The sequence below is a fragment of the Xenopus tropicalis genome, chromosome 5, assembly GCF_000004195.4.
Source record: "Xenopus tropicalis strain Nigerian chromosome 5, UCB_Xtro_10.0, whole genome shotgun sequence".
Taxonomy (NCBI): domain Eukaryota; kingdom Metazoa; phylum Chordata; class Amphibia; order Anura; family Pipidae; genus Xenopus; species Xenopus tropicalis.
In genome coordinates, this window is record NC_030681.2 from 95971268 (window position 1) to 95996822 (window position 25555).

Sequence of the window (25555 nt, forward strand, 5' to 3'; positions counted from 1 at the left end):
TTTGAAATATATGCTACAGAACATAATATAATCTTATTTAGAAACATTTGATAAAATCTTTTTTTTACAACTACTTTTCTTGTCCTTGCCATGTTTTTATATGTAATACCATTTTGGGGCATTTAATATGGTGTTTGCTTCTTAATTTGGGAAATATTTCCCCAAAGTATTTTACAGTGAATACATTTAGCTATTCCTGCAGTCAGTTGCATGTAAGACTACTTTCATTAAAGGTACTTGCGTCAAAATGTGCTTCTTTCACCTCTTTATAGTTGCGCTCAACATCGCTCAGTGTTCAATGTGGGATGAAATGCACATGCAGACGTGGCCATTTTGGCCAGGCACATCACCCCCTTGTACACAAAACACAGAAAGAAATCGCCAGCGCTCGGTCTAACCCATGCTGTAGTGTTGACCAGCTGCTAGAAACACACTATTGTGCCAGTGCTCGGTCTAACCCACAATCTGGAGTTGACCAGCTGCTATAAACGATAAAAAGCCATTAATTATACACAAAGAGAAAGAAAGTTTGCCCGCGCTTAGTTTGCCTTTAAAAATAATTTTTACAAAAAATGAGGTGTTAGTACCACACTTTGGCCAAAATATGTTAGCTCACGTGCCACGTCAAGGCCCCTCATTGTACGTGAGTCCTACACTGTCTAATGACTTTGAGTCTGTGATGCAATTAAAATAAAGTCCCCCAGAAAACAATGTGACTGAGTATTAAGACCTATTGCACCTACCTTTAGCTCAAAAAGGCTCCAGTGGAAAAGCAGGGAGCTTTTAAGCCCCAGCTCATTAGCACACACATGAAAGTGATTCATTGGTTTAAAAGCTACATAGCAGCTAGAAGCAAAATTTGGCTACAAATTGTACACAAAACACAGAAAGAAATCGCCAGCGCTCGGTCTAACCCACGCTGTAGCGTTGACCAGCTGCTAGAAACACACTATTGTGCCAGCGCTCGGTCTAACCCACAATCTGGAGTTGACCAGCTGCTATAAACAATAAAAAGCCATTAATTATACACAAAGAGAAAGAAAGTTTGCCAGCGCTTAGTTTGCCTTTAAAAAATAATTTTTACAAAAAATGAGGTGTTAGTACCACACTTTGGCCAAAATATGTAAGCTCACGTGCCACGTCAAGGCCCCTCATTGTACGTGAGTCCTACACTGTCTAATGACTTTGAGTCTGTGATGCAATTAAAATAAAGTCCCCCAGAAAACAATGTGACTGAGTATTAAGACCTATTGCACCTACCTTTAGCTCAAAAAGGCTCTAGTGGAAAAGCAGGGAGCTTTTAAGCCCCAGCTCATTAACACACACATGAAAGTGATTCATCACCCCCTTACAACAACAAACTTAGTGCCTCAATACAATCTAAAGGCCAAATGCAGCAAAATAAATAATCTTTACAACCAGTGAAGTGAGCTCCAGTTATATTATTACGGCTTTAGCAAGCCTGTATCCTTTTTTAAAAACACTTTAATGGTAAATATTCTATCATTAATCTCCATGTTGTCTATTTTGGTTCTATTTTAATGGTGATTTAATTCTGTTCCCCTTGTGATACACGTGAATCTTATGGTATCTAGTTTTCAAGGTGGTGAAAACAGGGTCCAAAGGGCTGAGGTGCCAGAAAAGACTGGTGTGGGTAGGAATTTATCTACGCATTTATGGCTAACTCAGAATCTGCTGACATAGGATCAGTTGTAGCCATTAATGAATTGTAGCATTCATGAGGCTTTGCAATGTTGTAAATAAACCCCAATCCATCAGTGCACAGGAGAAGAATAACTAGACCATAAATAAGTTCTAAACACCATGTTTTGGTCATTATTATTATTAGTGTTGGAGATTTAGAGGTTTACAACACAGAATTAGGAGTGATTATGCAGTACAGTTTGTTCATCATAATTGTACAGCTACAATGCAGTTTCTGTCATTTATATAAATGTAAGGGACAGAATCACTTGGGGCACATAGTTCTCATGATCATTATATTATTTAATTTAATATATATTATACAATGGTTTATTATAATGTGTACAGGCAGACCAGGATATAAGGACACACATGCATTAAACTCTAAATGGTGACACTATCATATATTTCACAATGGATTTCACTCCAATTTTGAACTACTTACTAAAACATAAATGAATCTTCAGAAAACATACACACCAATTTATATATAAACATGTCCTAATTAATACAATATACACATTGTTTGTTGCATAATATAGACAGGCAAGCATGAAAGACACTTATTGCATACTCTTAGTCACATGTGCAAATAATTTATAGGGACAAGTCACTTTAGAGGGGATTATAGGCAGTTGGGGGATGTTCTTTTTTCCCATAAAAACAATCAACGCACCAGAGGCCACCCCTTTAGATTAGAGGAACAGAGCTTCCATTTGAAGCAGCGTAGGTGGTTTTTCACGGTGAGGGCAGTGAGGCTGTGGAATGCCCTTCCTAGTGATGTGGTAATGGCAGATTCTGTGTTTTTGAACAAGCAGAATATCCAAGGCTATTGTGATACTAATATCTACAGTTAGTATTACTGGTTGTATATATATAGTTTATGTATGTGAGTGTATAGATTGGTTAGTATAGGTTGTGTGCTGGGTTTACTCGGATGGGTTAAACTTGATGGACAATGGTCTTTTAGGTGTATACATTCCTTTTAAACCTGGTAAGCATAATCAATACATATTGCAGGGCAAAATACTACCATCTACATACAAACCCAGGAACCTGCTTATACAAATGCATGCTGGTTGACCCTTGCACATCCTGTCTAAATACGTATTATAAATGCATTGTAGTGCAAGGAAAGTGCATAGCAGTGCTATGCATTATGCACTAAATCGGGGATCAATTACCCCGAAACCAATTATTCAGAATGTTTAGAATTACAGGACGGCCATCTTCTATAGACTCCATTTAAATTAAATGATTCAAACTTTTCTATGCAATACTAAAACAGAGCCTTGTACTTGATCCCAGCTATGATATAATTATATTGTATATACTGTAGAGCTGCTACATAAAAAGCTATATAATTCAAAAACTACAAATAATAAAAAATAAAGACCAATTGCAAATTGCCTCAGAATATCACTCTCTATACCATACTAAAAGTTAATTTAAAGGTGAACAACCCCTGAAAGACCTAATTATTTAATTAGGGTCAGGCACCTTGTGACAACAGTGTTTATCACTGGACAACTGGAAAGTTTTCCAAACTTTTGTACATGTCACAATTAATATTATCTATATTATTACAAGTATGGTTATCCAGATTGTTTGGCACCTGGGATTTTCTGGATAAGGGATCTTTCTGTTATTTGGATCTACAAACCTTAAGTCTACTAAAAAATCATTTAAGCATTAAATAAACCCAATAGTGTTGTTTTGCCCCCAATAAGGATTCATTATATGTTAACTGGGATCAAGTACAAGGTACTGTTTTATTATTACAGAGAAAAAGGAAATCAGTCTTAAAAATCTGAATTAATTGATTAAATTTGAGTCTATGGGAGATGGCCTTTCCATAATTTTGAACTTTCTGGATAACGAGTTTCCAGATAAGGGATCCCATACCTGTACTAATATTACTATATTATTACTATTATCATATATGTTAAAGTTCATGAAATAAAATGTAACTGTGCATTCACATTTGCAAATATGTTCTTTTTTAACACACTGATTCAAAATTAAAATAAGACATTTGGCAAGTTTGTCTAAATTTTCACTTTTAACTGTATATTGTAAGGATTCACCTAAATGGCAAAAGATTTCTGACAAGTATACATTAAAACTCTTTTGGGGTAACATAATATAGGGTGCAAAGCTTAGTGACCCAGAGCAACCAATCATATATTTGCTTTAAAGGAAAGGTAAAAACTAAGTAAGCTTTATCAGAAAGGTCTATGTAAATACAGCCATAAGCACTCACAGAAACGCTGTGTCAAAGAAACAGGATTTCTTGTCTGTTTGTTTTCCTGTGCCAGAGACACGCAGCTCTCTCCTCTCTCTACTCTCCTGCTCCCCCCTCCCTCAAGAATGCTAAGAACTCCCTCCCTCCCTTAGGATTGTGTGATCTGAGCCAATCAGCAGGAAGCTTCCTCATAGTCTTACAAACTGGGCATGTACAGGGGTCTTGGCGAGGCATTATGAGAACTTTCTTTACAGAGCTCAGGGGGTTTTTTTTCCTATGAGGTTTCTAATCATGTGAAAGGGGAGAAATATGGGGAGACTTAAAGGCACTATTGAGAGAACTGAAGGTATGCTTGCAGCTTGAGATTAACTCTTTATTAGCCTTTCCTTCTCCTGGTAACTGGTTCCTTTAGGTGGCTAAACCAGTAGCAAACTTTGCACCTTTTATTGCAACAAATAACATATTGGCGAACATGTACAGTACAATACTATGTCAACTCATTCTACCACTGCATCGGAATACTGTACTGGTTTCTATGATACCAGCAGAGGGAAGTCAGTACAAATTTGTATAGAAACAGAATATGACAACTCTCACCCACTGACCCTTTTCTTCTTTGCTTGAAATTTTATTGCAGGTCGTTATTTCATTCACAGTTTATGTCATTTACAAGCTTTTCCAAGAGCCTGTCACCCCTTAAGTACTTCTAGCATTACTCCTGAGTCTTCTGTTTTTCATCTTTGGAACATGACCCCTTATTTTATTTCTATTCATACTCAGGAAAAAAATGTTTCCTTATGATATTTTCGTTTAAGTCAGTCATATCTTACCTCTGCATCCTCCCTTCCAAGCTATAAATATTAAGATTTCTAAGCCCATCCTGATAAGTTTTGTCTTTTGGACTATAAAATGTCTCTGTTATTCAAGTTTAAGTTGAATTTACCAGACAGATTATATATATACAGTAAATAATATGTCTAGGAAAGCATTCTAGACTGTAGCTGCTGAGTAGATATTAGAAAAAAGAGTGCAACAACTCAAATCTGGCCCCTCTGGGTAGCTGCCTATTGGGAAATATCAAAGAAAAAGGATCCACTTGAATATCAGTATTAGTAACAGAAATTCTGAAATTACAAGGTGTATAGGACAAGCATTAAGAAAGCGTTTGTGGATGTTTCACATGAAACAGTATCCACAATGAAACCTGAGTGCATCACTCATGCACCACAATCAATATTACAGAATTGCTATGGCAGCTATTATTTGAATGGCATTGTGAAAGCCTAATGAATAGAATGATGGAATCAAGGAACCCACTGTCTGACAATTATTTCTTTAAAGAATAAAAGCAAAAAAATGAGATAAAAGCAGGCATTACTACAATCCATATACATAACACTAAGGTACTCCTTATTTGGTTAAGGGGTCCTCTACTTATTTTTGCATAATGAAAGAAAATGTAATTCTAAACAACCTTCTAATATAAATTGCTTGACTAAATATAAATGGTTTTAAAGTTATGTGTGAATGAAATATATTTGAAACCAGGGGCACTACTACCATGAAGCAAAGTGAAAACCTTGCCTTAGGCAGCAATGCTCCGCTAGTTACCAAGGGTGGCAAAAAGCCACTCCTGGTCCAAAATTTAGATTTTTAAATTGTAAATTGTAAATTTTTTTTAGCGCAGACTGCGCCCCCTATCCCACTCTGAAGCTTGGAAAGGTAAACACAGGTGCATGGCTGACGGCATCCAATGGGCTGTCTCAAGGTGTCCAGGGGCACACCCTCGTTTGAATTACATTTATAAATATATTTAAAACCATTGAAAAGCAGTGTTTGTGTATCCCTTTATGTTTTCTGGTCTGTTAGTCAGCTGGCTTGCAACATTGATTCAGGAGTCAGTGCCGAGTGGGCACAAAATGTTTGTCATGGTTTTGCTGCATAATAAACTGCAAAAAATTGTGTTTATTTGCTGTGATAAAATGGTTTTCTGGTGCAAAAAAACCCCACAAATTGTGAAAAAAGAAATAAAACATTACTAAAGGCCCCTTTACTAAAATAGCCTTTTGTTTATTCACCTTGCACTCTATAGATATCATATCATGTATTTTATTGTCTGTTCTGGACAAGTGGAAGTTTTCTTTTTTTTCAAATGAGTTTTTATTGAATGTTGCGCATTGCTATTGGTGCTTCTTATTAGAAATGATTTTGCTGTCTATCTGTCCTTCTAAATAGGAATCCAAATCAACATAACCACTGGTATATTTCTATATTCAACCATTTTAAAACTATTTAAAGTTTTTGCTATTTTATTTGTCTTCTGGATACAATAAGTGCTTGTGAAAATTAATTTAGTCATTTTCAGACACCGGTGGAATTTATTAAGGGGCTTTTAATTTTGTAGGCATTTCTTTTCAAAGTTCCTTCAAGAAGATAATTTTTTAAATCAGAAAATGAAGAAACAATTATTTGGAGTAATGGGACTGTTGCTTTCTTACTGAAGGTGAGTCTGCGGAAAAACCATTTATTAGTAACTAAAGCAACAGAGAATACAAATTGTTCTAGAATTTCCCAGAGTTAAAGAACAAAGGACAGCAAAAGAACAAAGGCACCACGATTATTGCACAGCTACATTACAAAAAGTCTGCCATCGGAATACAACCCAAGGAAGCTGGTGTCTTGGAACAAACAGCTATGTTTATTATTATAATAAATAGAGTGATCACATTAATTGAGTTATAATATCAACTAGAAAGTACACTGATATTTAACACAAAAGAGCTTATTTAGTAAACTGCTGCTATATACAAATCAGCACAATTGTCCATGCTTTTATCCTTAGTGCAACAGTGAAATTGCACTTGCTGTAATATATTGCACAGAACATTTTTTGTGCCTGGTAGTCAACAATGTAGAAAAAGTTGCTTCCTGCAAATGAATAAAGGCGTGCCTGCTTCTGAGGTTGTGCTATCAATAACGTCATTTGTGCAGGCTCCTGTGGTAGAACACCTTACACTTTTCATCTTATTCTACAGACAATGCTCACCGCTAAAGTATAAAGGGACACCTGAAGGACAGTTTGAAAGGGTGCAATTAAGCACCATCTTGGCATCTAGCATAGCAATAATAAATAAGTTCTGTAATAGGTGGGTGATCGATCTTATTTGATTTAATGCATTCATTTTTTTTATGAATTCAAAAAGACTGTTTAGTGAAAAACAATACATTTTTGTTTGCATTTGTCTAACAGAAATGCTAAGGTAAATGTATAATATTTTCTTTTGGCGTTTCCTCCTCTAACATTTATGCAGGTATTACTGGGTCAGCTTGAACGTCAAGTCTTGGATAAACTTGTCATTGTCTTAATATGGCACCTTGTCTCCTTCTCAAATTTGTGGAGCCTTTACCTTTGAAAAAAATTCAGAAATGCAACTTGGCTAGAGGCATTTTGATCAACATAACCCTCATGCACAGGATTGTGGTGGTCAAAATGCAACTCACCTCATGTCACCGCTCTTAATGCTCTTTAATGACAAGTACCCTGGCTGACACACAGGGAGTGGTGACAAATGGACCTCTATGCATAAAAATAATGCTCAAGTCTGAGTGTAGTTGAAGACTTTATAGCTATCAAAAGCAGTATCTGTCTGCCCCATTTTCTACCCTTCCTATTAGAATTGCCTATGATTTTGTCATTTTTTTTTTATCATAGTAATACATCACATATAATAAGATTAAGAGGAGCGTGAGGATGTTATACAGTGCTGGTAATGTGTTCATAAATTATATCTACAATCAAAACATAATTTAAAAAATGCTTGTATAATTAAAGAAACTATAATTCTAACCAACTTTCCAACATACATTCACTAGAACTGTTTAGTGTTTTTTTCAACATTATTTCTATTTTCTTTTCCAGACACATGATATTGAATTCCAATAAATACCTAACACCACCTAAAAATATTAACTTAATGCTCAACCTTCACTAGGTCTCACCATAATAGACAATATAGCAAAAGTATGAAAAGAGCAACACAAAATGCAGTACTTTGCAGCTATATTTTTATTAGTTTTACTTGAGACCAATACAATTTAGCAGCAAAATACATGTATCATTGTATATAGTATAGTCATCAGTCCTCCAGTCAAGACTCCAGTTTCCATGTGGCTTGCTTGTTTTGATATTAAGAAAAGAAAAAGATTTACACAAATGTGAAAAGGCATTGTGGAAACTACTGCTGCACTATTTTAGTGGTTCATGTACTTAGAACAGCACAGACACGACAACTTACATAGAACCGGAAGTCAACTTACTACTTACTACCTGGCTTTTGGTATTCCAAGAGATCTTGGGTCTGTATTTTCAGGCAGCTGATCTCCAACACTTCAATGATTTGGACAAAACTAATATACATTCCCACAAAAATTGTTGGTATAGTGAGCATAGAATTTTCTAAATGGTACAGAAAAATTCAATTCTACTTATGCCACTAAATGTTTCTTATGCTCTCTTATTTTAAGCTGACTATAGTAAATAGTGATGGGCGAAATAATTTGGCAGGCATGGATTTGCGTCGAATTTCCGTGTTTCGGCATTGGAGTATTGTTTTTTTGTCATCCAAGTCAAGACAATTTTTTTTTTTGATGTGCAACATTTCCGCCATTTCTAGAATCATTTGAAAGATTCACAAATTTTTCAGAAAAGCGAAATGGGACAGATTTGCTCAGTTAGGTGTCTTTCCATAATTTGGATCACCATATATTAAGGGGCTGATTCATCAAAGTAAGAGTTCGAATCCCGAAATGGTACAATCATACTTTGATAAATGGGCCCCATAGTCTACTAAAAAATTTTTTAACTTTAAATAAGCCCAAATGATTTTATTGCCATTTGCTAGGAATATGAATTTATGCAGCTTAGTTAAGATGAAGTAAAAGCTACTGTTTTAAAATGGATTCTGTGGAAGATGGCCCCATCATGGTTCCATAATACAGATTTCTGGATAATAAGTTTCTAGAAAAGGGATCCTATACATGTACATTTTAAATATACACTGTGAACTATTTACAATATAAAACTATAATAACGTAGTATGTGGTCTGTGGCCATGGCTCCTGATATACATCTTGTGATCCAGTAGTTTTATTAGCTCAATTTGGCCTAGCACTTCTTTGCCTAATTTGCCCAAAGATTCACTTATTTAGCATCCTGTAATATTTATTTATGGGCACTTAAAGTAATTCAGTGCATTTCCAAGGAAGTTAGGAAAAATCACTCTTTGAAAAGATTCACACTGTTACTGTTATGTATATGCAATGCATTCAATATAAAAGGGCATTACACTGACCAACTAAACATTTTAAAACTGATTATGGTTTTTAGAAAAATGAAATGATAACAGTGATGTATACTTTCCAATTCTATATGAACAATAATGTTATAAATAATGTACATTTGCCAAATAATATTAATAATAATTCTAAAGCATATTTATCTTTATGCATTTCATTACAGTGATGACACATTACAGTGACAATAATGTGTTCTGAAACTAAAAATCGTAATGAGAATGATATACACTAGGAATTATGACGTTAAAGAACAATGTAATATTAAAGGAGGAAGAGTTTTGTTCATTTATAAAGCAATAAAAAGGCGCTGCCTTAATTACAGTAGTGTTCAATTTACTTTTAAAACTTTTTTAAAACAGCTAGGGCTGCTGTCTATTGCCTCCATGTGGCTAGATCTCTATGAAAGCAATATGTAAACAAATTCTTCATTAAAAAACTTATGTTAAAGTCAAGGTTCTCAGCGGGCTAATTTTACTCTTTAACAAAGCCTAGTTTCAAGCTATTCTTGTTAATTATCCACCCACCTTCCTTTCCTTCAGCACCTCTGATTTTAGATAGGAGGTTCAATTACAGCTCTTTATTTCATAGTATTTTCATCCTTAGATCTCTTCAAACAATATAGTCTGTTTTAGCCTGTTGAAACGCATGTGCTCTGTGATATTGAGGATACCAAAAGAAAGCAATGCCATTAAAGGGAACCCTTTGTTCAGTGTGTACATAACTGCACTTTACGTTGGTCACTGTTTTAAAAACACATCAGGAAAGCAAAGTAAGATTTTCATCAGGGAATCGGAATTGTGCACATTTTGAGTATTTATACTGCTGGGTTTGGGTTATTTATGTGGTCGGTTTTGTAATCCAAGGATGTGACTGATAAGAGCATTTCAAAGCTTTCATTGTCTATAAAGATTTGAAAAAGTATATGACCAATTACAAAGATAATAAAATCAGACAAAATGCTCACTGGGGCAAGAAATGATTTAATTGGAATAAAAATGAATCGTTTTTGAACTATAGGTGATTATATTAATGTCACAAATAGTATTGACATGGCAGTACTATTAATACTAGTAATATTGTGTTGTACCTGCATATATAAATATATAATACACAAGAGCCATGAATATCCTGTAAACGGAGCTTAGTGATGTAATTTCTGTCACATGAATTGCTCAAATTTGTGTATTATGATAAATTCTGTACCCCCTGTTGTGAAATATGAGGATATCAAAAGTCACCTCGGCATTCCATGACCTGTATAAATGCACTTGACCTTTAGTCTCATGCCTTTATATGGTCATGAAAACTCCTCTGTGACTTTTAATATCCTTATATATTACAATAGTGGGCTACATTATTTACTACTGTATATAAACAAGAGGTACAGCAAATGCAACGGCATCAGGATCCAAGAGATATACAGGAGTACACGCTTCTATACTTCCTTGTCAATGCAAATACTTTTAATGCAGGGGTGGGGGGGGGGAATTAAAAGATTGATATACTCTAAAATATGTTTTTAGCAATTTTACAATTCAAGATGAATTTCTGAACCTTCTGGCTTTTAGAAGGAAGTTAGACAACCAGTGTCTGTCTCTTGCTCCAAACCTTTGTCACATGATAGAATATCACCATTATTTCTATAGGCTGCAAAAGAAGTGTCCATTTAACTATTAGACAGTTTGTCTTTCAATGACAGCTGCAATATGCAGCACATTCAATTTAAACATTTTAGATGTTTAGAGGAAATAAACTAGAACATTAAAAATATAATACCTTAAAGGTCAACTGAATAATTCAGAAAAATAAGGTACACAAGGTAAAAATATTTTCCTCCAGATATTTTTGGCTTAAATTAAATCTCCTAAATTTTCCTTCAACACTATTATTAAAGATGTCCACTTAACGTCTTAAAAGAAATGGCCTTCTTTACTATATGCCTTGATTATGCAAATTTCTCTTAGACCACATCCCATTATTTCCCATGGCAAGACTTCCATGCAGAATACATTGGAGACTATGAGCATTTTCTTGCTGCAATATATTGTGGTCTACTGGCATTTTGTCACAACATTTTTTTGTGGCAGTTATGCAAAAATATTTGCCAAAGGTGAAATGCAGAGTTTTGCTGTGAATCCTTAATGTCATATACTTTTAGGGAATGGCCATGAACGACCAAAAGTATTATACCTCTCTGCAATTTATATTTCTATATGCAGGAATCATATTTTGATTGACACTTAGGTCAAATGCATTGGCATGTACTACCTTGGCCTAGACAATGTATCAGAGCTAAATGTATTTCAAAACAACTGACTCCGACACAGGCCATTAAGAGAGAGTTGAGGGGGATAGTGAAATGGAACTTGATTATTGTAGAAACAGTACAGCATTTTAAGCTGATATTTTGAAAGTTTCTTACTTCCATGATATGAAATTAAGATTTAATTGTCATTTCTAAAATAATACCCTAATACACTGAGGAATCTGTAATGTGATCTGCTCATCCCTATATAGTTAGGATAAATATTGAAAACAACAAGCTTAAACCAACTTGTCCCATCAACTACTTTTGTACATGCCATGCGACATAGAATATATGATGCAAACATAAAAGTTCTATCATTTCACATTTCCAGGTTTCTTTGAAATTCAAAAGGGTTCAGTCTTCTCACATGTATTGTAAAATCTAGATGTCTTTGCTGGCTGATACATATCGCAGTTTTGTTCCTCGTGGCTGACTTTTAAAGTGGTTTCTTTGTACAACCAATTGCAGACCCTAACTATGGTGTTTATTTTTCAGGTGTATAATTCCATAAATTACTTTAAACAAATCCTTTAACCCAGTGCTGTCCAACTGGCAGCCCACGGCCCCCATCTGTGTGGCACCCCATGTGTCTGGCTGCTGTGACTGCTTACCTTTGTGTAAGCTTTAAATGGATACTCTGCCTGCCCTATGCTGTCTGTGTGTGCCATGCTCTGCCCTATGCTGCCTGTATGTGCCATACACACATGCAGCATAGGACAGGCAGTACATGTAGTGACACAATGCTGGCATGGCTCCTACAGTCTTTCTAAAATATAAACAGGTGCAAAAAGTGGGTCTTATAGTCTGGTGTGAACAGTGCAGGGACTAAAAGGTGTGAACAGTACAGGGAATACATGTTTAAATAATACAGCCCAAATCAGCAGTGTGAACAATGCAGGGGGCCAGTTAATCTCAGTACTGATACCATTTAAAGCTTACACAAAGGTAAGCAGTCACAGCAGCCAGACAGGTGGGGTCCACACAGAGGTGGGCCATGGGCCGGATGTGGACCACGGGCCGACAGTTGGACAGCACTGCCTTAGGCCAATGTTACATTCCGGTGAATGGGAAAAATGCTGCCTGCTATCCTTATACCACTGCATAAGGAGTGGCTAACATGCTGAATAGTCATATCACTACATTTTTTTCACTGGTGTCTCTGCATCTTCCTGGTCATCTCCTCCACTCCTCTCAGAGCCTCCGTCTTTTTACATGATTCACACCCACTGTGCTCTTTTGTCTTAAACCTTTTTATCTTGCTGCTCCTTACCTCTGGAACTCTATCTCTGAATCCCTCCGTAGGGAACACTTATTAACTCTCTTTAAGAAAAAGCTCAGCTGTTACCTTCTGGAGCACTAAAACATTATTTTGCTTAGTCCTGCTCTTAAGGGCAAATGTCCATACGTAGTGCACTCTTACCTCCCAATTTGTGCCTGTATGTTACCCAACCACTTAGATTGTAAGCTCTACAGGGCAGGGACCTCCTTCCTACTGTGTCTCATACCAAATGGCACTTATTCCCTGTGCATTTATATATATTTATTGTATTTATTAATTATGACACTTGTCCTCCCTGTGTGTAATTGTGTATATTGTAAGATTGTACAGCCCTGCGTACCCTTGTGGTGCTTTATACAGTTATACATACATACATACATACATACATACATACATACATACATACATATCAGTACAATTTGGCCAGCCACATGCATGACCTAATTGGTAACAATGTGAGCATTTCTGACCAGTTGTGGATCCAGTGCTGCAACCTTGCTAGTGGGCAATATAAGCAGAAGGCTGCAGTCATTAGTTTTTGACCCCCTACTGCATGCCTGTGATGCCCAAAAGTATTCCTTTTAAAGGCTATAACTTTATTGTTATTGATACCTTTTAATACTAATATTTGTATGCAAGCCCTCTCCTATTTATATTCCTGCCTCTTGTTCAAACCACTGCTTGGTTGCTATGGTAAAAATGACACTAGCAAACAGACATTTGCTGACATACCAAACTGAAAAGCTGCTGAGCAAAAAGTTAAATGAAGACCAATTACAGACTGTCTCAAAATATTAATGCCTACATTATACTATCATACTATACAATTACATCCCCAATCACGTCTCCTGTGGGTCCTGGTGCAATCGCATCGACTATACCTCCAGTACTTTTGCCACTGGATTAAAATATACACAAGCACAAATAGCCATTTGTCCACGCTAAGGCAGAGCCATATTGTACAACACTCTTCTTCTCACACACAGCATCAAGTGACCATGCTGTGAGTTAGCCCAGGTAAAAAGAAACAAGTATGGGGGCTGCAGCAGCTTTCAGTTATAGCTGCAATGTTATCAGGAGAGAGAGGCAGAGAATCACTATTGTATTATGGAGACTGGGGCACCTGTTTGTGCTCTCCTTGTGGGGAGAACTCGGGGGGATGGCAAGTGACTCCTTACCCCTCCCACGTGAATGCCTATAAAAGGCAAAGCCCTGATTTATGGAGGTTTCTGTAATATGTATGGCATTTTGTGTTACTGACATCAGGGTGGATGCAGGATCACTTCCTGTTTCCCAAGATGCAACAGCTTCTACTTGGAGAATAGTTTCAGGCCCAACAGCCAAGCAGCCCGGTCCCTGCCAGAGTAATGAATGATTTGTACAGCTTGTCCCACCCATCTGCTGCCTTACTACTTGCCCACAATACATACCTTGTATAAAGCATTTCCCCAATTAAGGGGCTGAGTGTAACTCCCATCTCTACCCACTATTCAGGCTAAGGAAGGGACACCCTACAAGCTAAGGACCCTCTTGTTTTCACCAGACTTAGCAACAGCAGCACTGAGTGAAACTATGGCTGATGAATGAGCAGATCTTGCCAAGAGCACAGTAACTGCACTTGCTCAATAGGCCACACCTTCAAAGCAATGATCTGTGTGCAGAATAAGCTATGTGTGTACTGTACATAAATGCCATGTACACCTGACTCATCAGGGTACACTTCCCCTTTAGCAGCACTTGAGAGGTGACTTGACACCTAGGGGTGTGACAGTTGGTTCAGTCCGTTGGCTGGCACTGTATTGAGAGGTAAGAGCACATCCCTTCTGAGAGATTTTATGTCAAATAACCCTCATTTTAGCTTAGAAAAGGAAAAAATAGTTGGATGCTGCACAAGCTGATTTTTATTCTTTGACTGATTTTAGTGAATTTGGAGAATTTTCCCCTAAAATGGCCTTTGGAGATGCCTTAAATAGCAGCACCTGTCATGTGACGAGAGGTGACTTCACAGCTAGGGGTGTGACAGTTGGTTCAGTCCGTTGGTTGTCACTGTGTTGAGAGGTAAGAGCACACTCCTTCTAAGAATTTTTTTGTCAGATAACCCTCATTTTAGCTAAAAAACAGGGGGTAAATAGTAGGATGCTGCCCCCCCCAGACTAGTGGATGTTGTTCCTTATACTGATTTTAGTGAATTTGGAGAATTTGCCCCTAAAATGGACTTTAGAGATGTCTTTAACCTTAGTGCTGTCATGTGATGAGAGGTGACTTCACAGCTAGGGGTGTGACAGTTGGTTCAGTCCGTTGGTTGTCACTGTGTTGAGAGGTAAGAGCACACTCCTTCTAAGAATTTTATTGTCAGATAACCCTCATTTTAGCTAAAAAACAGGGGGTAAATAGTAGGATGCTGCCCCCCCAGACTAGTGGATGTTGTTCCTTATATTGATTTTAGTGAATTGGGAGAATTTTCCCCTAAAATGGGCTTTAGAGATGTCTTTAATCTTAGTGCTGTCATGTGATGAAAGGTGACTTCACAGCTAGGGGTGTGACAGTTGGTTCAGTCCGTTGGTTGTCACTGTGTTGAGAGGTAAGAGCACACCCCTTCCAAGAATTTTTTTGTCAGATAACCCTCATTTTAGCTAAAAAACAGGGGTTAAATAGTAGGATGCTGCCCCCCCAGACTAGAGGATGTTGTTCCTTATACTGATTTTAGTGAATTTGGAGAATTTTACCCTAAAATGGACTTTAGAGATGTCTTTAATCTTAGTGCTGTTATGTGATGAGAGGTGACTTCACAGCTAGGGGTGTGACAGTTGGTTAAGTCCATTGGTTGTCACTAGTGGATGTTGTTCCTTATACTGATTTTAGTGAATTTGGAGAATTTTACCCTAAAATGGACTTTAGAGATGTCTTTAATCTTAGTGCTGTTATGTGATGAGAGGTGACTTCACAGCTAGGGGTGTGACAGTTTGTTAAGTCCATTGGTTGTCACTAGTGGATGTTGTTCCTTATACTGATTTTAGTGAATTTGGAGAATGTTCCCCTAAAATGGACTTTAGAGATGCCTTTAATCTTAGTGCTGTCATGTGATGAGAGGTGACTTCACAGCTAGGGGTGTGACAGTTGGTTTAGTCCGTTGGTTGTCACTGTGTTGAGAGGTAAGAGCACATCTAAGAATTTTTTAATATTATAGATAGAAATTTGAGTATCCTAAAATCTGATCCCATTCTTAGATGGATCTTAGACAATGGTCGTAATTATGTAACAAGAAAAACAGAAACTATAGGTAATAGATTATCTCTGAGCCTAATCCAGTCTAATAAAGCTTCAAGCACATGGTTATCAACTAAAGGCACACATTACCTGTAATTATATACAGAAAACCCAATCCTTCACTTCTACTGTTACATATAGAACATATAATATTGCTCCCTATATTAACTGCAATACTAAGTACATTATACACCTGCTTATGTGTAAAAAATGTGGAATACAATATATCGGCCAAACCAGCAGGAAATGAAAAGAACGCATCAGAGAACACATTTTGAATATCACTGATGTAAATAGTAACACTACTGTTAAAAGACATTTCTCTGATTGCTCTAATAGAACCCTTTCTAACCCTTCTGTTATCGGCATTGATAAAGTGTATCCAGACCCCCGAGGAGGTAATATCATTAATGTCCTTACAAAAAAAGAAACTAAATGGATCTTTTATCTACACACTAGACAACCTGAAGGATTGAATTACTATTATGAATTTTCCTGCTATGTTTAACCTACTTATCTTTAAGCTTTAGCTAAAGAATTATACATACACAGTAGACAGACTATAATAACTAACAAATGTACATAATTGTTTTTCTACTTGTATATGTACAATTTTTTTTATGTATTTATATATAACTGTATTTATACATGCTTAAGATTTTGATTAGCACATATGTGAATTTTCAATATAATTTACTTGTTTTCTCTTCTACTGCAATAACGCTTACACATAGATTGCTCTTTTTTTTCTTTTACCTTGATTCCTGTAATTACTCCTTAATTACATAGTTTTTACTATTGGTTCGAACTTATGATTCTAATTGTATGTTATGTAATGATTGGTCAGTACTGCCACTGTGTGATTGGTCAGTCTGACTTTAAATACTCAATGCTTATAGGATGCCATCCAGCCTATGATTAAGTACCCAGAATGGTACGAAACGCATAAGGCTTAGAGCATATATATGTGTATTATTTAATAAAGCACTTATTGATCTTACTTCAAGTAGTTTTTATGGATTTCTGGAGTGCCTGCCTATCTCACTAATCTGCTTCCTATATGGCTCCCCTATGCTGAGGGTCTGGGGCATGAGCACCCGGACCAAACCTGAACAACGGGTAAGCTTTTCTTCCCCTACAACTAGGGATGTAGCAAACCTCAAAAAAACAGGTTCGCGAACGCGTTCGCGAACTTACGCCAAAATGTGCGAATATTCGCGAACCCCATAGACTTCAATGGGAAGGCGAACTTTAAAACCTAGAAAAGCTATTTCTGGCCAGAAAACTGATTTTAAAGTTGTGTAAAGGGTGCCACGACCTGGACAGTGGCATGCAGGAGGGGGATCAAGGGCAAAAATTTATCTGAAAAATACTTTGTTGACACAGCGTTGCGTAAAACCGCAAAGGCAGCTGGCAGACCTAGCGGAAATACGCTGCATTTTTTGCTATTTCGCACTATTAGCACCATGGAAACAGGATTTGCTGAAAAACGCCATGTGTGGCTTGTGCGGCGTTTTTAGGCCGAGAAAAAACGCAGCGGAAAAACGCCACGCGAACCCAAATTGCGAACATACGCGAAAAGTTCGCGAACTTCCGAACTCGTGAACACCCGATGTTCGCGCGAATTCGTTCGCCGGCTAACAGTTCGCTACATCTCTACCTACAACTGCTTAGATCTATACTCTTTATGTGTTCTTAAGAATTTTTTTGTCAAATAACCCTCATTTTAGGTTAAAAAAGGGGTTAATAGTACCCCCCAGTAAATAGCACCCCCCAGACCAGCAGATTTTTTTCCTTTTACTGATTTTAGTGAATTTAAAGAATTTTCCCCTAAAATGGGCTTTGGAGATGCCTTTAATCTTAGTGCTGGTTGGCAGGGCTGGATTTTAAATCTGGTTGGGAGACACAGACCCAGGATTTGGTAGCAAATATACACCGTTTCCCACTGGAAATCCCCATAAAAAGACAATAGGGTTGATTCACTAAAGTGCGTTAATTTTTATCGCACGCTTTTTTGCGTTAAAACGCTTTTTTGCGTTAAAAAAGATGCGACAATTAGCGCGTGATTCACTACAGTATTATCGCATGTGTTAATTTGCGTGCAACCACATGCGGTAATGTTAACGAATGCTTTAATTAGCGCGCAGAAAAGAATACTAACGCATGATTCACAAACACTTAGATGCGCTAAATATCGCATTAGACTATGCGAAAATGAACACCTACTTGAGGCAGGTGGTAATTATAGAAAAGTACAGTTAATGAGCTTTTGGCAATAAAATATGGACTTTGCAGTGTTATTTATTCAAGTCTGTGTTGGCCCCAGAGTGACGCAGCCTTCAGTTTGCCGCATATAAATAGTAGCATATAAATAGAAGCCACATATAAATAGTGCATATAAATAGTAGCATATACATAGTAGCCGCATATAAATAGTAGCCGCATATAAATAGTAGCAAATAAATAGTAGCATATAAATAGTGCATATAAATAGTAGCCACATATAAATAGTAGAATATAAATAGTAGCATATAAATAGAAGCCACATATAAATAGAAGCCATATATAAATAGTGCATATAAATAGTAGCATATAAATAGTAGCCACATATAAATAGTGCATATAAATAGTAGCATATAAATAGAAGCCACATATAAATAGTGCATATAAATAGTAGCATATAAATAGAAGCCACATATAAATAGTGCATATAAATAGAAGCCACATATAAATAGTGCATATAAATAGTAGCCACATATAAATAGTAGCATATAAATAGAAGCCACATATAAATAGTGCATATAAATAGTAGCATATAAATAGTAGCATATAAATAGTAGCCGCATATAAATAGTAGCCGCATATAAATAGAAGTGACATATAAATAGTGCATATAAATAGTAGCCACATATAAATAGTAGCATATAAATAGAAGCCACATATAAATAGTGCATATAAATAGTAGCATATAAATAGTAGCATATACATAGTAGCCGCATATAAATAGTAGCCGCATATAAATAGTAGCAAATAAATAGTAGCATATAAATAGTGCATATAAATAGTAGCCACATATAAATAGTAGAATATAAATAGTAGCATATAAATAGAAGCCATATATAAATAGAAGCCATATATAAATAGTGCATATAAATAGTAGCATATAAATAGTAGCCACATATAAATAGTGCATATAAATAGTAGCATATAAATAGTAGCATATAAATAGAAGCCACATATAAATAGTGCATATAAATAGTAGCATATAAATAGAAGCCACATATAAATAGTGCATATAAATAGAAGCCACATATAAATAGTGCATATAAATAGTAGCCACATATAAATAGTAGCATATAAATAGAAGCCACATATAAATAGTGCATATAAATAGTAGCATATAAATAGTAGCATATAAATAGTAGCCGCATATAAATAGTAGCCGCATATAAATAGAAGTGACATATAAATAGTGCATATAAATAGTAGCCACATATAAATAGTAGCATATAAATAGAAGCCACATATAAATAGTGCATATAAATAGTAGCATATAAATAGTAGCCGCATATAAATAGTAGCCGCATATAAATAGAAGTGACATATAAATAGTGCATATAAATAGTAGCCACATATAAATATTGCATATAAATAGGCGTTAATTAGCGCGCATGCGGTAAATGCCACATGCAATATCGCGCGTAAATTAGCGCAAGTATGCTTATAGTGAATCGTGCGTTAAGTGGCGAAAATTTAGACATAGTGATAAAATTTTTATCGCACGCTATAAATAGCACACGTTTTAACGCACTTTAGGGAATCAACCCTAATATGGGCAAAACCATAAAACACTTTATTTTTGTTCCCAGTTTTGACATGCTTCATAGAATTTTGCCCCTCTGTCCCCAGGTACCTGCCCTGCTCTTATTTACCAACCTTAACATGTAACTGACTGTAACGGAATAAATACCAATACTTTGGGCTGTTTGTTTCTGTCCTTGCCCTGCATTAAATGTTTCCTATGGCAGGGGGGCAATTATCAACACTGGGCAGTAATGCTTTGTGACTAGTAAATTTGTATAGGTCTACATTCTGCCCAGGGGCAATCATGCCCAGTGTTGATAAATGAGCCCAAATGTATTTTCCCTTTCTGCCTCAGGCACTTTTACTTATAGACACAGGGCCTAATGTTTTTTTCCTACAAGAATAACACCAATGCACTATAGATGGGTGGGCTATGTCCTGTCCTCATTTTAATTGTACCAATGCTCAATTCTGATTGGCAACTGTGAGCAAACTTACAGTATGGTATAAACTGAGTTCTAATGCTTTAATGTTACAGGAACAACTGGAAGAGCAGGAGGGGATTTATCTTATCCAGGACAGCAAAGCGCCTCTGTGTCCAGTAGTAGGTTATTAAAGGTAAGTGACAAAAATGTAAAGTGCAGCAAGAGGATTTAACCATTAAGGTAAGTGACCAAAATGTAAAGTGCAGCAAGAGGATTTACTCATTAAGGTAAGTGATCAAAATGTAAAGTGCAGCAAGAGGATTTACCCATTAAGGTAAGTGACAAAAATGTAAAGTGCAGCAAGAGGATTTACTCATTAAGGTAAGTGATCAAAATGTAAAGTGCAGCAAGAGGACATTCACCCAAACACCCAACCATGCAGGCACCAACACACACGTGCAACATACACGCAACACACACGCACCCACCTTCCCACCCACATACGCAATCGCCCTCCCACACATGCACCCACCCACACACGAATCTACCCACCCTCCCACACACGCAGCCTCCTTCACACACGCACCCTCCCTTACACATGCACCCTCCCACAAACACACACCCTCCCACGCACCCAACACACACACCCTCCCACACACACACTCTCCCACGCAACCCATCCACTCACACACCAACACACCCACACGCACCCACCATCCCACCCACACACGTACCCACCATCCCACCCACACACGAGTCCACCCTCCCACACACGCAGTCTTCCACCTACCCACGCACCCACCCTCCCAAACACGCAACACACACACCCTCCCACACAATCACAAACACACACATCCATCCTCCCACCCACCCTCCCACACACACCCACCCTCCCATCCACACCCTCCACACACACCCTCCCACAAATGCACCCAGCCTCCCACCCACCCACACACGCACACAACCTCCCACACAACGCACCCACCCTCCCAAACACGCAACACACCCAACACACACACACTCCCACCCACACAATCACAAACAAACACATGCACCCATCCTCCCACCCACCCTCCTACACACACCCACCATCCCATCCACACACACCCTCCCACAAACGCGCCCAGCCTCCCACCCACACACGCACCCACACATGCACACACCCTCCCAAACAGACGCACCCTCCCACGCACACCCACCCTCCCACGCACACCCACCTTCCCACACGCTCAACACACACACCTAACACACCCTCCCACACACTCGCACACACGCACCCATCCTCCCACCAACACACCCACCTTCCCATCCACACACACCCTCCCACAAACGCACCCACCAACGCAACCTCCCACACATGCACCCTCCCACGCACACACCCTCCCTCCCACACACCCACCCTACCACCCACACACACTCTTCCACGCAACCCATCCAGTCACACACCAACACACGCACCCATACACACACACACACCCCTACCCACACACGCACCCTCCCACATACACACCCTCCCACACGCACCCTCCCTCCCTCCTAAACACACACCCTTCTTCCCACCCAAACTTACACCCTCCTTCCCACTCACACACGCACCCTCCCTTACACAAGCACACACCCAACACACACACCCTCCCACACACTCCATCCACTCACACACCAACACACGCACCCAAAACACCAACACACGCACCCTCCCACCCACACACGCACCCACCATCCCACCCACACACGAGTCCACCCTCCCACACACGCAGTCTTCCACCTACTCATCCACCCTCCCAAACACGCAACACACACACCCTCCCACCCACACAATCACAAACAAACACACGCACTCATCCTCCCACCCACCCTCCTACACACACCCACCCTCCCATCCACAAACAGCCTCCCACCAACACACGCACCCACCTTCCCACCCACACACGCATCCACCCTCTCACCCACACATGCAACCTCCCACCAACACATGCACCCACACACGCACCCACCCTCCCAAACATGCAACACACACCCAACACACACCCATCCTCCCACCCACCCTCCCATCCACAAACAGCCTCCCACCCACACATGCACCCACCTTCCCACCCGCACACGCATCCACCCTCTCACCCACACAAGCAACCTCCCACCACCACACGCACCCACACACGCACCCACGTACCCACCCTCCCAAACATGCAACACACACACCCAACACACACACTCAAACACACGCACCCATCCTCCCACACACCCACCCACCTTCCCACTCGCACACGCATCCACCCCCACACACACGCACTCACCTCCCCAACCACATATGCACCCTCCCACACACATGCAACACACACACTCCCACCCATACATGCACCCTCTCACACTCCCACGCAACCATTCACTCACACACCAACACACACACCCATCCACCCACACTCCCACCCTCCCACACACACACCCACCCACACACGCACCCACCCACCATCCCAGCCACACACGAGTCCACCCTCCCACACACGCAGCCTTCCACCCACACATTCACCCACACACGCACCCACACTCCCAACCACACACGCATCCACCCTCCCACCCACACAAGCACTCTCCCATGCAACCCACACACCCACCCACATACACCCGCCCTCCAACCCACACGCACCCTCCCACATACACACCCTCCCACCCACACATGCACCCTCCCTCCCACTCCAACACACACCCTCCTTCCCACCCAAACTTACACCCTCCTTCCCACACACACACATACACACCCACACACGCACCCTCCCACCCACACACGCACCCACCATCCCACCCACACACGAGTCCACCCTCCCACATACGCAGTCTTCCACCTACCCACGCACCCACCCTCCCAAACACACAACACACACACCCTCCCACCCACACAATCACAAACACACGCACCCATCCTCCCACCCACCCTCCTACACACACCCACCCTCCTACACACACCCACCCTTCCATCCACAAACAGCCTCCCACCAACACACGCACCCACCTTCCCACCCACACACGCATCCACCCTCTCACCCACACATGCAACCTCCCACCAACACATGCACCCACCCACACACGTACCCACCCTCCCACCAACACATGCACCCACCCTCCCAAACATGCAACACACACACCCAACACACACTCAAACACAAACACACGCACCCATACTCCCACACACCCACCCTCCTTCGCACACGCATCGACACACACGCACTCACCTCCCCAACCACACATGCACCCACCCTCCCACACACAAGCAACACACACACTCCCACCCATACACGCACCCTCCCACACACACAGACCCTCCCACACACCCTCCCACACACACACCCTCCCACCCACACACACACCCATCCACACACACGCACCCTCCCTCCCACCCAAATGCACACCCTCCTACCCACCCACATACGCACCCTCCCACACACGCACCTATCCACCCACACACACACCCTCCCTCCCATCCAAACGCACACCCTCCTTCCCACTCACACACGAACCCTCCCTTACACATGCACCCTCCCACAAACACACACCCTCCCACACACCCAACACACACACCCTCCCAGACACGCAGTCTTCCACCTACCCACGCACCCACCCTCCCAAACACGCAACACATCCTCCCACCCACACACTCGCAAACAAACACACGCACCCATCCTCCCACCCACCCTCCTACACACACCCACCCTCCCATCCACAAACAGCCTCCCACCCACACATGCACCCACGTTTCCACCCGCACACGCATCCACCCTCTCACCCACACAAGCAACCTCCCACCACCACACGCACCCACACACGTACCCACCCTCCCACCAACACATGCACCCACCTTCCCAAACATGCAACACACACACCCAACACACACACTCAAACACACGCACCCATCCTCCCACACACCCACCCACCTTCCCACTTGCACACGCATCCACCCCCACACACACGCACTCACCTCCCCAACCACATATGCACCCACCCTCCCACACACATGCAACACACACACTCCCACCCATACATGCACCCTCTCACACACCCTCCCACACACTCAACACACTCCCTCCCACACACACACTCTCCCACGCAACCATTCACTCACACACCAACACACACACCCATCCACCCACACTCCCACCCTCCCACACACACACCCTCCCACCCACACACGCACCCACCCACCATCCCAGCCACACACGAGTCCACCCACACACGCAGTCTTCCACCTACCCACGCACCCACCCTCCCAAACACGCAACACACACACCCTCCCACCCACACAATCACAAACAAACACACGCACCCATCCTCCCACCCTCCTACACACACCCACCCTCCCATCCACAAACAGCCTCCCACAAACACACGCACCCATCCTCCCACACACCCACCCTCCTTCCCACTCGCACACGCATCTACACACACGCACTCACCTCCCCAACCACACATGCACCCACCCTCCCACACACAAGCAACACACACACTCCCACCCATACACGCACCCTCCCACACACACACACCCTCCCACACACCCATCCACCCACACACACACGCACCCTCCCTCCCACCCAAACGCACACCCTCCCTCCCACCCAAACGCACACCCTCCCTCCCACCCAAACGCACACCCTCCTATCCACCCACATACGCACCCTCCTACCCACCCACATACGCACCCTCCTACCCACCCACATACGCACCCTCCCACACACGCACTCATCCACCCACACACGCACCCTCCCTCCCACCCAAACGCACACCCTCCTTCCCACACACACACCCTCCCACACACGCAGTCTTCCACCTACCCACGTACCCACACACGCAACACACACCCAACACACACACATCCTCCCACCCACACACTCGCAAACAAACACACACACCCATCCTCCCACCCACCCTCCCATCCACAAACAGCCTCCCACCCACACATGCACCCATGTTCCCACCCGCACACGCATCCACCCTCTCACCCACACAAGCAACCTCCCACCACCACACGCACCCACACACGTACCCACCCTCCCACCAACACATGCACCCACCCTCCCAAACATGCAACACACACACCCAACACACACACTCAAACACACGCACCCATCCTCCCACACACCCACCCACCTTCCCACTCGCACACGCATCCACCCCCACAC